Source organism: Spermophilus citellus, assembly GCF_964194105.1.
Source record: "Spermophilus citellus genome assembly, chromosome: 17".
Lineage (NCBI taxonomy): Eukaryota > Metazoa > Chordata > Mammalia > Rodentia > Sciuridae > Spermophilus > Spermophilus citellus.
Window position 1 is genome coordinate 70,953,346 of NC_138199.1, and position 11,790 is coordinate 70,965,135.

Below are 11,790 nucleotides of genomic sequence, written 5' to 3' on the forward strand. Positions count from 1 at the left end.
GTGGAGGCTCCATCCAGCCCACCGAGGCTCTGACAAGAAGGGGGCACAGAGCTCTGAGAACACACCCAACAGACGAAGGGAAAGGCTGGTGGCCAGGCAGCTTGGGGCATGGCTTAAAAAAAAGGCCGGGCAGTATGGCACGCCTGTCATCTCAGCTACTTGGGAAGCTGAGGCAGGAGATTGCATATTTGAGGCCAGCCTGGACAACTTGGTTAGACCATGTCTCAAAATAAAAAGGACTGGGGGCTGGTTGTGGCTCAGTGGTGGAGCACTTACCTAGCACGTGTGAGGCCCTGGGTTCGATTCTCAGCACCACACCTAAATAAATAAAGGTCCATCAACAACTAATATTAAGGGGCTGGAGATGTGGCTCAAGCGGTAGCGCGCTCGCCTGGCATGCGTGCGGCCCGGGTTCGATCCTCAGCACCACATACAAACAAAGATGTTGTGTCCGCCGAGAACTAAAAAATAAATAAAATTCTCTCTCTCTCTCTCTCTCTCTCTCTCTCTCAATCTCTTTAAAAAAAAAAAAAAACTAATATTAGAAAAAAAAAGGCAGGGGAGATACTATGGAATAATACTGACCAAATTATATTCTGTGCTGTGTACATGTGTGAATACACAACAGTGAATCCCACTATTATGTATGATTATAATGCACCAACAAAAATGAAAAGATTAGATCATAAAACTTATAACCAATAAAATATAATACAAATTAAAATAAAGAGTAAAAAAAAAAAGAAAAGAAAAGAAATTAAGGGGCTGGGGATGTGGCTCAAGTGGTAGCGCGCTCGCCTGGCATGTGTGCGGCCTGGGTTCGATCCTCAGCACCACATACCAACAAAGATGTTGTGTCCGCCGAGAACTAAAAAATAAATATTAAAATTCTCAAAAAAAAAATATATTAAAAAAAAAAGAAAGAAATTAACATCTGAGCTCTGGAGATTTGGTTTGAGGTGATTTCTGATACTCTGGCCTGAAAGCGGTCTTAGTTGGAGTTGAGCAGGAACCAGAGCCCCCAGCTTTCCTCCTTCACCTGGGCTCCCTGCACCCCATGTCCTGGCCAGCAGAAGGCACGAGGTGGATCCCACTTAGCTGGGTCCACTCTCCCAGTGATTCTTCTTTAACTGGGCACAAGAATGAGGGCACCTTGTGTTCATGGAGTTTGCCTTCTGGCTGGGTGCAGTAGCACACACTTACAATCCCAGCTACTAAGGAGGCTGAGGCAGAAGGATCACAAGTTTGAGGCCAGCCTTGGCAACTTAGATCCGATCTCAAAATTAAGGAAAAAATACACAAACAAGAAGGTCTGTGGCTGTAGCTCGGTCGTAAAGCACCCCTGAGTTCAGTCCCCAGCACAATCAATCAATCAATCAAATCCCTTCTGTAGTGAATTGAACTGTTTGCCCAAAAAACATCTCAATCCTAAGTAGCCCCTGGTTCCTGTGAATGGGATCTTGTCTAGAGGGTCTCCCAGGTGCCATTGAGTTAAGCATCTCCAAACGAGATCATCCTGGAAGAGGGCAAGCTCTAAACTAGGTAATGGGTGGCTTGTGAGAGAGAGAGGGACACTTGAGACACTAATACTGAAGAGACACTGATTGGACGGTGTGAAGACAGGGGAGACTGGGGCCGTCCACCGGCCCCAGAGAGCCAAGGCTTGCCTGGCGCCACCCCACGTGCTGGAGAGACAGGAACAGGGTCGGAGGCTCCTTCAGAGGGAGCCAGCCCTGCGGCACCTGTTTTTCTTTCCTTGTGGCACCTTGATTTGGGAGTTCTGGCCTCCAGAGTGTGAGAGAAATACACCTCTGGGCTTGGATTCCTTTGAGGTCCAGGGGATTGAACCCAGCGGTGCTTTACCACTGAGCTAGCTTCTCGGCCCTTTTTATTATTATTCTATTTTTCTCAGACAGAGTCTTGCTAAGCTATCAAGTCTGGCTCCAAACTTGCCATCCTCCTGCCTCTCAGCCTCCCAATTAGCTGGGGCTAGAGGCGTACCCCACTGCACCCAGCCTAAAATTTTGTTGTTTTAAGCCACCAGTTTGGGGTCATTTGTTACAGCAGCCACAGGAAATTAACACAACTTCCTACTTGGAAATTTAATTTCAGGAGACCTCACCCCATCCACAGTTGAACAAATAGACACTGGAGGACTTGGGTAACAGAGATATATCACTGAGACCAGGGGGGGACTGCCCTGTCCCTTTAGACTATTTCACAGCTACTGAGATGGCTCAGCACCCCACTATGCACAAACAGGAAGTGATCCTCAGGCCAGACAATTCCCAGTGATGCCCTTGAGGAGGGGCCAGGTGCCCCGGTCTGGGGATGTCCCCTCTGGAGCTCCCCCATCCAGCTTCTGTGCCCTGCAGCTTAGGCTGAGTGCTTACATTGTCATTTATTAATTAATTCATGGGTGCAGAGTGGACACCCAAATCACTGCACAAACACTGGCATTAATTTTTAATCACTGTCATTATGAGTCTCTCATTTAGCGCTGGCTGCAAATTCCCTGAATCATCAGCGCGCTGTTCCTTTCCCTTTATGAATGCACGGCCCTGGAAAGCAGGGGGCTGGGGCCGGGAGCTGTGGAATTCTCTAGCTACAGGGTCTGGCAGGTCAGTGTGCCCCACACCCCCACCCCTGGCTTTGAATCCATCACAGCTGGTGCCTTGGGGGGCACATGGGCCTCACCCTCCTCCCCTTGATCCTGTGCTCCTGCCTTGATCCCCACGCAAACACCCCAAGTGCCGGGGAGGTGCAGACTGGCAGGGGGCAGTCACAGCTCATCTGGGCTCAGCCACCAGCCTGTAACCTTGGGCCAGGCATTTGATGGCCTCTCTGAGGCCCAGATTCCACATCAGTAAAATGGAACCAACAGGTGCCACCCACTTGGGAGGTCTGAGGAAAGGCACCCCTGGGGGCCTGGCCCAGGACAGTGGTGTTATCAGAGTTGTCCTTGAGATCTGGGACTTGTCTGCTGTCCTCCCCTGCCCAGGCCCAGATAAGAGGACGCATGTGCCTGATGCTCCAGGACCCAGGTGCCCTCCTCCCAGGACCAAGGTCATTATTCCTGAGGGTCCCTGATGAGAGGTGCTGTGGAGGCTGGGGTCCCCTGTCCAGTTGCAGTTGGAGGGGCTGCAGCGAGCTTCAGCCAGGAGGGTCTGGCAGCTGGAGAGACCTAGAGATGCAAGGAGATGGAGGTCAGCAGGAGCCTCCGGTGACCACAGCTGCTGCTGAGCTCCAGGAAAAATGGCCCAGTGTGCCCTGCTCTCTCCACTATTCGTTGTGCCCCAAAGATGCCACTTGGCAGGGACAGCTGTTGAGCTCACAATAGCCACTTGAAGTACAGGGCAGGGTGGCCCAGGGGCCAGAGTGTCTGAGTCAGTCAATTCTGGGACCAGCACCCAGCTTCCAAAGACCTGAGCTCAGGTCTGGGTGACCCCAAGCCACGCCCCTCTCAGCTCCCGTGCTGCAGCCTGGGGAAGGGCCCTGCTCTCCTGGGCAGGTGAGGCAAGATCCCTGGGCCCAGGGCAGTGATCCAGCTTCTGCGGGCCTCTGAGTGAGACTGCATATTTTGGACTACGAATCAAGGAGATGGGACATTTAGGGTTCAGGGATTCTGCCCTGGCCCGAAAGGGAGACCTCACAGCTTTCTTCCTGTACTTCTCAGTGTGGGCTTTGTTTGTTTGTTTGTTTTAGGGGGGTGTTCTGGGGATTGAATCCAGGAGTGCTTTACCACTGAGCCCCCACCCCCAGCCCTTTTTATTTTTTATTTTTTTTATCTTAAAACAGGGTCTTGCTGATTTGCTTCGGGCCTCACTAAGTTTCGGAGGCTGGCCTCAAACTTGAGATCCTCCTGCCTCAGCCTCCAGAACCACTGGGATTACCAGTGTGCACCACCATACCTGGCTCAGTGTGGTTTTAAGATCACCCTCCCCTCCTCCATTCCGTGTCCAGGGCCCCTCCAGGCTGAGCAAACTGGTCAAAGCCTCCTTGGACTCAGAGGGGAAACTCCCCAGGCCCCAGCTTCACCCACGGCCCCCGATGCTTTGCAGAGAAGGAGCCCTGTGACCACAGTTTGGGAAGGCAGCAGGCCTAACTGTCCCCAAACCTGAGTCGGCAGCCGTGACAGATGGGGCCAGCTCAGGTTACACTCTGATCTCTTCCTATGTGGCCACAGCCCCTCCTTCAGGCTATCCTGAGCTGGCTTCTGGCCCCTGTGGGGAGCTCTCCATCACTCATTCACTCACTCACGCTCGCACTCAAGAACACCTTTCACCTTCTACTCACTCCAAAGATCCAGAATGAGCAAGACCGTCAATTGCCTAGGAGAGTGTGGTCAGCAGAATCAGGGGGCTGCATCCCAACCCCAGAAGCTGTGAATATGTCACCACATGTGGCAAAGGGGACTTCACAGAGGCAACTCACTTAAGGACTTACCCTGGACAGCGTCTCCTGGATTATCTTGGTCGCCCAACATCACCACTGGGGGCCTTCAAGAGGGCGGTAGGGAGGCCGGGGGCGGGGGGGGGGGGCAGAGAGAGGTCAGTTGTCTTGTGTTTGTGGATGGCCCCCAGGCCTGGCACGTTCGAGGCCAGCCCTCCCCCTCTGCGCTACACCCCGGCCCCTAGAGAGAGGTGAAGACTCTCCTCAGCTGGATCTGAAGACACCCCGAGCCAAGACGTGCCGGAGACTTCTAGAAGCTGGGAGGGCCTCCCCCAAAGACAGAGGCGGCCTTGCCCACAACTTGATGTTAGCCCAGAGAGCCATGTGGACCTTCTGACTTCAAGAACTGCCGCACCCTGTGTCATGTGGTGCCACTGCACTCGTGGTCACTTGTCCCTGGCAGCAGTGAGGAGACAAGGCAGTGGGCACTTGACCAACAACGCACTGGTGGTTCAGTGGGGCCCTGCGGGGACAGAGGCACGGGGGGGGGGGTGCTGTCACAGGACCACTCAGCTCCCACGTGGGCATCCAGGGAAGGCTTTGGAGGAGATGGGACAAAGCCATTGACAGGAAGAGCAACCTCAAGGGCTGAGCCCGGATTGCACTTGTTTGCATTTAGGAAACCGAGGCTATGGTTTAGGCTGGATCTCCAGATGGGAAGGGCTGAAGCTTCAGGCCTTGGGGAGTCACCAAGAGACCTGCTTTGTGATGTCGGTAAATTCGCTTCTGAGAGAGAACCCTAGGTCTGCAGAGTCCTGGGGTTGCTCTCCAGAGAACCCTCTGCATTCAGCAGACCCTCCGTCAGATTCCAGCAGCTGCCAAGCAGCCAGGGAAAGAAGTTCCTTGGACCCCGAGAAACCATTCTGTCCTTTATAAAACACACACACAAAAAAAAAAAAAAAAAAATGTAGAAGGTCTCCAGGTGCTGAGGTGCACACCTGTCATCCTAGCGACTCAGGAGGCTGAGGCAGGAGGATAGCAAGCTCCAGGCCAGGCTTAGCAACTTTCCCAAGCCCTTAGCAACTAAAATGGCCAGGGATGTGTCTCAGTGGTAAAGCAGCCAAATCCTCAGTACCTAAATAAATAAATAAATAAATAATAACATAGAAGGAAAGAAAAACCTAGAAGGTCAAAGCAGACCATGATTATTAACAAAGTCCTAACCCAGCAGCTGGGCTCACGTTCCGCCTGTGGGTGGATAACCTCATCCTGGTGGAGGGTGACCTATAAACAGGGATCCACTCTCTAGCTGTGACCAGGACAGTGATAGAATTGTCCTCCTAGGCCTGGCCTGGTGAGCCTGGCTCAGTGGACTGTGAGTCTAAGGTCACACTCTGGATCTGCCTTTGGGTCAATGGGGTCTGGAAGAAAAACTCCATTTTCATCCCCGGACTGCCCTCCAGCCTGCGTCTGTGGATAATTCTCGGGTCACGAGGCAGACAGAGCCCAGATGGAAAAACGCCCCAGGCCTGACTATTGACAGGGAGTCAATTGTGCCCATTTTGTTCACCAAGCCCAGGGATGTGGGCGGCAGGAGCCAGTGGCAGAGGGTGGCCCCCTTCTCCCAGCCTGGGCCTGGGTGCCGGAGGGAGACGCGGTGGACCCTGAGCCCGCCCATCCTGACCTCCCCTCCAGCCAGGGCCTCTCACGCCTGTCCGGCCTCAGTTCCTAGGTGGGCCTGGGGTTCCATCTCTTGGTCAACAGCTCCACATCCGGCTGCGTTTCCTCCAGCACACAGCCACCCGACGTCACCGTCAGCCGGGGCCGCTGTAACGGAGCAGTCATCTGAAGAGCAGACAGTGGATTTCTCGGAATTCTGGGCAGTCTGACATCAAGGGCTGGCAGGCTCAGTTCCTGCGGAGGCGCTCTCCCCAGCCTGCAGTCCCCGACCTCATCTAACTTAATCACCTCCAAAGGCCCCACCTCCTGCCACCATCCCATTGAAGGTTCCGGCTTTGACACAAAAGTTCAGGTCCTAACAGCTGAACGACTTGAAATGGCTCCTCCTGTATTTTATGTAATGTCCCCCAAAGGCACATGTGTTAAAGACTTTGTCCCCAGAGTGATGCTATTGGGAGGTAGGGGAGCCCTTAAAAGGAGGGGCCTAGTGGTAGGATTTAGGTCACTGGGGTATGTCCTTGAAGGGAAGAATGGGACCCAGGCCTCTCCCCTTCCTCTTTCTGTCTGTCTCTCTCCTTCTCTCTCAGTTCCTGGTGGTGGCTCCCTCCATGGTGTGCTGCTTCACCACAGGCCCAAAACCAATGGTGCCACAGCCATGGAGGGAAGCCTCCAATACTGTGAGCTAAAACAAACCTTTCTCTTCTTAAGTTGATTACCTCAGGTATTTGTTAATAGTGACAGGAAGCTGACTAATACAGCTTCCCTACATCTGAGACCAAATTCCAATTCCCCCAAATCACGGCCCCTTCAGTCTTCCTCTCTAGGAATTTTCATGACACCCAGATGCTAAAGTGAAAAGCAGGTGTGTCTTTGACTTCCCAAGAGCTTGTCCTGGGCAACGCATTTGTAGGGTCACTGCAGGACCACTGGGTTCCAACATCGGCAAGGAGGGGAGGCTTCTGGCGGAGGTGAGACCAAGCTGTGGACACCCTTTTGGTCGGGTTTTAACGCCTCTTCCTTGGGGAGTTTCCAGGCCCCATGACCCCATCTGAGATGAGACCCGGATTCTCCTGTGCCCCAGCACCTAGGGGGCTTTTTCTCCAGAGCCTTCAGCAGCCGAGGCCAAGCTTTGGCTCATCTCTGGCTTGTTGGCGTCTGTTCTCACCCTGCGCCCCAAGCCGTGGAGGTTGGGCCCAGCTGGGTGGCTTCTCCACCAGGCTGGCAGCACAGGGCCAGGGCCTTCAGCACGTCCTAATTTCTTTTAAAACCAAGAGCCGGGAATGTTGACGCATGCTGTGAGCCCAGCAACTCCAGAGGCTGAGGCAGGAGGATCTCAAGTTTGAGGTCAGCCTAAGCAATTTAGCAAGACCCTGTCTCGAGAAAAAAAAAAAAAAAAGGCTGGGGATGTGGCTCAGTGTCCCTGAGTTCAATTCCCAGTGTGTGTGGGGTGAGGAGGAATCCCAAGAGAATATATGTAAACCAAAGTAATGTAGCATTTTAACAATTTTCATGGTGGAAGGAACCCACCCAAGTCATACTGCCAACCTGGGATTGTATCTATCTTATCTATAACCCCAGCACCTTCCAGAGTGCTTGGCATATGGTAGGTGTTTGACACTTATTTGACAAATAAATGAGCCAGCACTACAAATATTTTTTTGTTTTCAGAAAATACAACCTCCAGCTCTCTGCAGTCAGCTCTCATTTGCCTAAGAGCCAGGGAGGAACCGTGGTTGTAAGAAACACTAATCCCAGCCACTCCGGAGGCTGAGGCAGGAGGATTACAAGTTCAAGGCTGGCCCCAGGGAATTTAGCAAGACCCTGACTCAAAAATTAAGGAAAGGGGCTGGGGATATAGCTCAGATGGTAGAGCGCTTGCATTGCATGCACAAGGCCCAGGGTTCCATCCCCAGCACCACCAGAAAAAGTTAAAAGAACAAAGTAAGGAAAGGACTGAGGGGTGTAGCTGGGGGTGTCCCCACTGTAAATAAATAACAAATAAACAAATCAATAAAAAAAAATAGTGGGGTGGAATATGTGGGGTGGTGTGGATGTGGTTCAGTGGTAGAGACGTGGTTAGCATGTGCAGGACCGAGGCTCAATTCTCAGTATAGAAGGGGGCAGGCGAGGAGGAGGGAGGAAGTAAGGAAGAAAGGAGGAAGAAAAAGGGAAGGGGAGGAAGTGCTATTGCTCAGAGCGGTCTTTCTGGTCAGCCAGGAGAGGACAGAGGGCAGGCCTTGGGAGCTGTCTTCTCAATACCTTCCTTCTGGGCTGGGATGTAGCTCAGTTGGTAGAGCGCTTGCCTTGCATGCAGAAGACCCCGGGTTCAATTCCCAGCACCACAAAAAAAGCACTTCAATGACTTCCTTTCTTTGATTTTAGGATGTGGAATTAGAAAGGTTGTCCTATGTAGTCGGGTTCAGTGGCACATGCTTGTAATCCCAGGGACTCAGGAGGCTGAGGCAGGAGGATTGCAAGTTCAAGCAATTTAGTGAGGTCCTAAGCAACTTAGGGAGACCTTGTCTTTTTTTTTAATATTTATTTTTTTTAGTTTTCGGCGGACACAACATCTCTGTTGGTATGTGGTGCTGAGGATCGAACCCCGGGCCGTACGCATGCCAGGTGGGCGTGTTACCGCTTGAGCCACATCCCCAGCCCGAGACCTTGTCTTAAAATAAAGAGGGTTGGGGATGTGGCTCAGGGTTAAAGCACCTCGGGCTCAATCCCTGTACCCACCCCCCAAAAAAGAAGAAAGAAAGCTTTCCCTACGCAGCCACTCCTCAAGTGTACCCACACAGTGGCCCTCTATTAGTGAAAAAAAGGTGCTGATTTTCTCAATCATGCAGGTGATTTATAAGGTAAGGATATATCCTTTCCCTCACGGGACTCCACAAATCTTTTCCATGCTTTGAATAAAAAAAATGTGACTTGGCCTAGCATGATGGCGTACACCTCTAATCCCAGCAAGTGGGGAGGCTGAAAGCAAGAGGATCCCAAGTTTAAGGCCAGCCTCTACCACTACACCCCTGAGCTACATCCCCAGTCCACTTTTATTTTGAGATGGGGTCTCACTAAGTTTTCTAGCCTGGCCTGAATTTTGGAACCTCCTGCCTCAGCCTCCAGAGTCACTGGGATTACAGGTGTGGCATGGCCTGGGGCCTCTTTTCCAAGGATACTAATTCTATTCACAAGGGCTCCACACTCATGACCTCAATGACCTCCTGAAGTCTCCACCTCCAGGGGGGGATGGTTAAGATGTTGACAATGTAAACATTCAGCCTGCTGCTCTGTATTAGGAGACCACGGCTGAGAGCTTGGCCTGGAATGTGACCTTGGCCCTCCCAAGGCCTCACCGATTGCTCTTAGACCTTAGTGTTAGGAAGCGTCCTTCTGCTTCTGGGTTCATCGTGACCTTGTGAGTCTTGAAGCCGGCTAGTTTCCCTCTTTGCTTTGACCAACAGGAAGCTCAGAGCCCCGTGTGCAGCCTGCCTCTGAGAACTGCGGTGGCCTACCTGAGAAGGTTGCACCGGTGGTTCCTGCCATGTTCTCGCTCTCATCTATTTTTGTCTTATTGTAGTTGATTATCTCTGTAGACCGCCTCCAGAACTTTCTGGAACAAAACAGGGCACAGAAGGAAAATAAAATGCAGTCCATCCCTGTGGCCTTGGTAGATATTTTTCAATGTGCCAAGGGTCACTGGGGTTGGATTCCTGCGGGGAAGGCAGCCACCCTGGGCTCCTGAGGCCACTCCTGGGCGGCTCCCTTTGGAAGAACAAGCCTCGTCTGGGGTGGGGGCAACAGGTTCCAAGCCAAACCACTGACATCCATCTGCCTGGGAACGCTGCTCCCTCCTCCCAAACCTTCTCTCCCGACTCCCATCTGGCGGTTGCCTGGGAGCCGTGGGGCCTGCAGAAGACTGCAAAGGGGAAGGGGGAGGGAAGCCTTCCATTTTTATTCCTAACTTTCTTTCCTGCATCTCTAATGGGGCCTCAGGGCCCAGGAGTGAATTGTGCCCAGGTTAACAGCTCAGGTGACGGGCGTGCCAGGGAGGGGTCCTGCCCACAGGTGGAAAGGCTGCAAGGGTCCAGGCTCAGGGGCAGCCAAGGAGGGGCCAGGAGTGTGGCAAACACCTGAGACCGGCTGCTCCATCTTGCCCCAGTCCTGGCATCTCCCAGCCGCCCCCGCCGTGGGCCCATGGGTCCGTCCCCTCAGCTAGCCCTCCCCTGCCAGGCCAGAGCCCAAGATGCCAGCCATCTCCACCTTGGACTGCCCTGCCCTGGGGCCCTGGTTCTTCCCATCTCTAAACCATGGGCAGGAGATGAAGAATTCCTCAGATATCTGCCATCCGTGTTCCTCTGGGAATGTGTTGCAGCCTTGGTGGAGAGGAGGGGTGGCTTGGGTAGGGTGACAATAGGGTCAAAGGTGAACACCATGTGGGACAGCCTCGATGGCAGCTCTGGTCCTGCATGACAGAAACGGAAGTGAACTTGGCAAGGGCAGGGCCAGCAGCCGAGGGAGGTGGGTCTCCCCGGAGTGCTGCAGCTGGGCCTCTGTCCTGCGAGGCCCCCCCAGGCACTGGCCCCACCTGGTCACTCCACGTCCCAGAGGGGAGGTTGTCAGGCTGGGAGGACTAGTGATCCTGAGGAAGGGCACTGGAGCCCAGGCCTGGGCTGCACCTGGACACTCCATTGACTAGCCCCTGGGGTGCCCCAGTTCCTTCTCCTTGAGCGGCCCCGCCTGTGAATCAGGGCTGACAGGAAGAGTGCGGACCCTCACTGAGTTGTGAGGGGCTTTGAATGGGGCCCGTGCGGAGACCAGCACCTTGCAGTCGCGACTGTGAACACAGACAGCCGCCATCACGCTCACAGAACCAAACAGGAGGTGCCCCATAGGAGCAGGGGGTGGGGATGGAGGAGGCAGGCCTGGGCGGGGCAGGCAGCTTCCTCAATGGGCCAGCGGCTCTGGGTCCCCTCAGGTTTGTGGAAATGTTGGCTGAGAGCTGAATTAAAGTCACTACAGTGCCACCCGGAATTAGCTGCTGGTCCTGCTTTGAGTTGTCCAGGTAGGAGGGCCCCCACGGAACACCTTTAAGCTGAGACGCTCAGTGTCTGCTATCTCAGGTGCGTCTCAGGACCAAGGGCATGGGGAGGGGAGAGGGAGGACCCCAAGCCCACCCACCCAGGGAACACTGGCTTGGTCTACAGAGCTCAACACCTGATCTCAGCGCAGGAAAAGTTCCTGTCATAAACCGTGAACAGCCAGGGGCGGCAGCACCCACTTGTCATCCCAGCAACTCAGGATGAGGCAGGAAGATTGCAAGTTCGAGGCTGGCCTCTGCCACCTAGCAAGACCCTGTCTCAAAATAAAAAAGAGAGCTAGGGAGGAGGCTCTGTGGTTAAGTGCCCCTGGGGTCAATCCCTGATACAAGCAAACAAAAAAACTGAAGACCACTGGACAGCACCTAATTCTGAAGGTGGAGGAACTGAAGCCGCTCAGAAAAGGAAAGTAACTGGCCCCGAGGCCACCTGATGGAACTGGGCAAACCACAGGTGGAGCTCTATGCGAGCAGCCTCCGGGTCTCCCCACGGGTCCCTGGTGGTGGCTTCCCATCGTGGTCAATACAGATACTGGGCTGGGGCTGGCTGGCTTCTCCCAGACCCTTGAGAACCCTGGATTCTCCCACTGGTAATTATAATTCACCAACTAAAAAAAAATCCT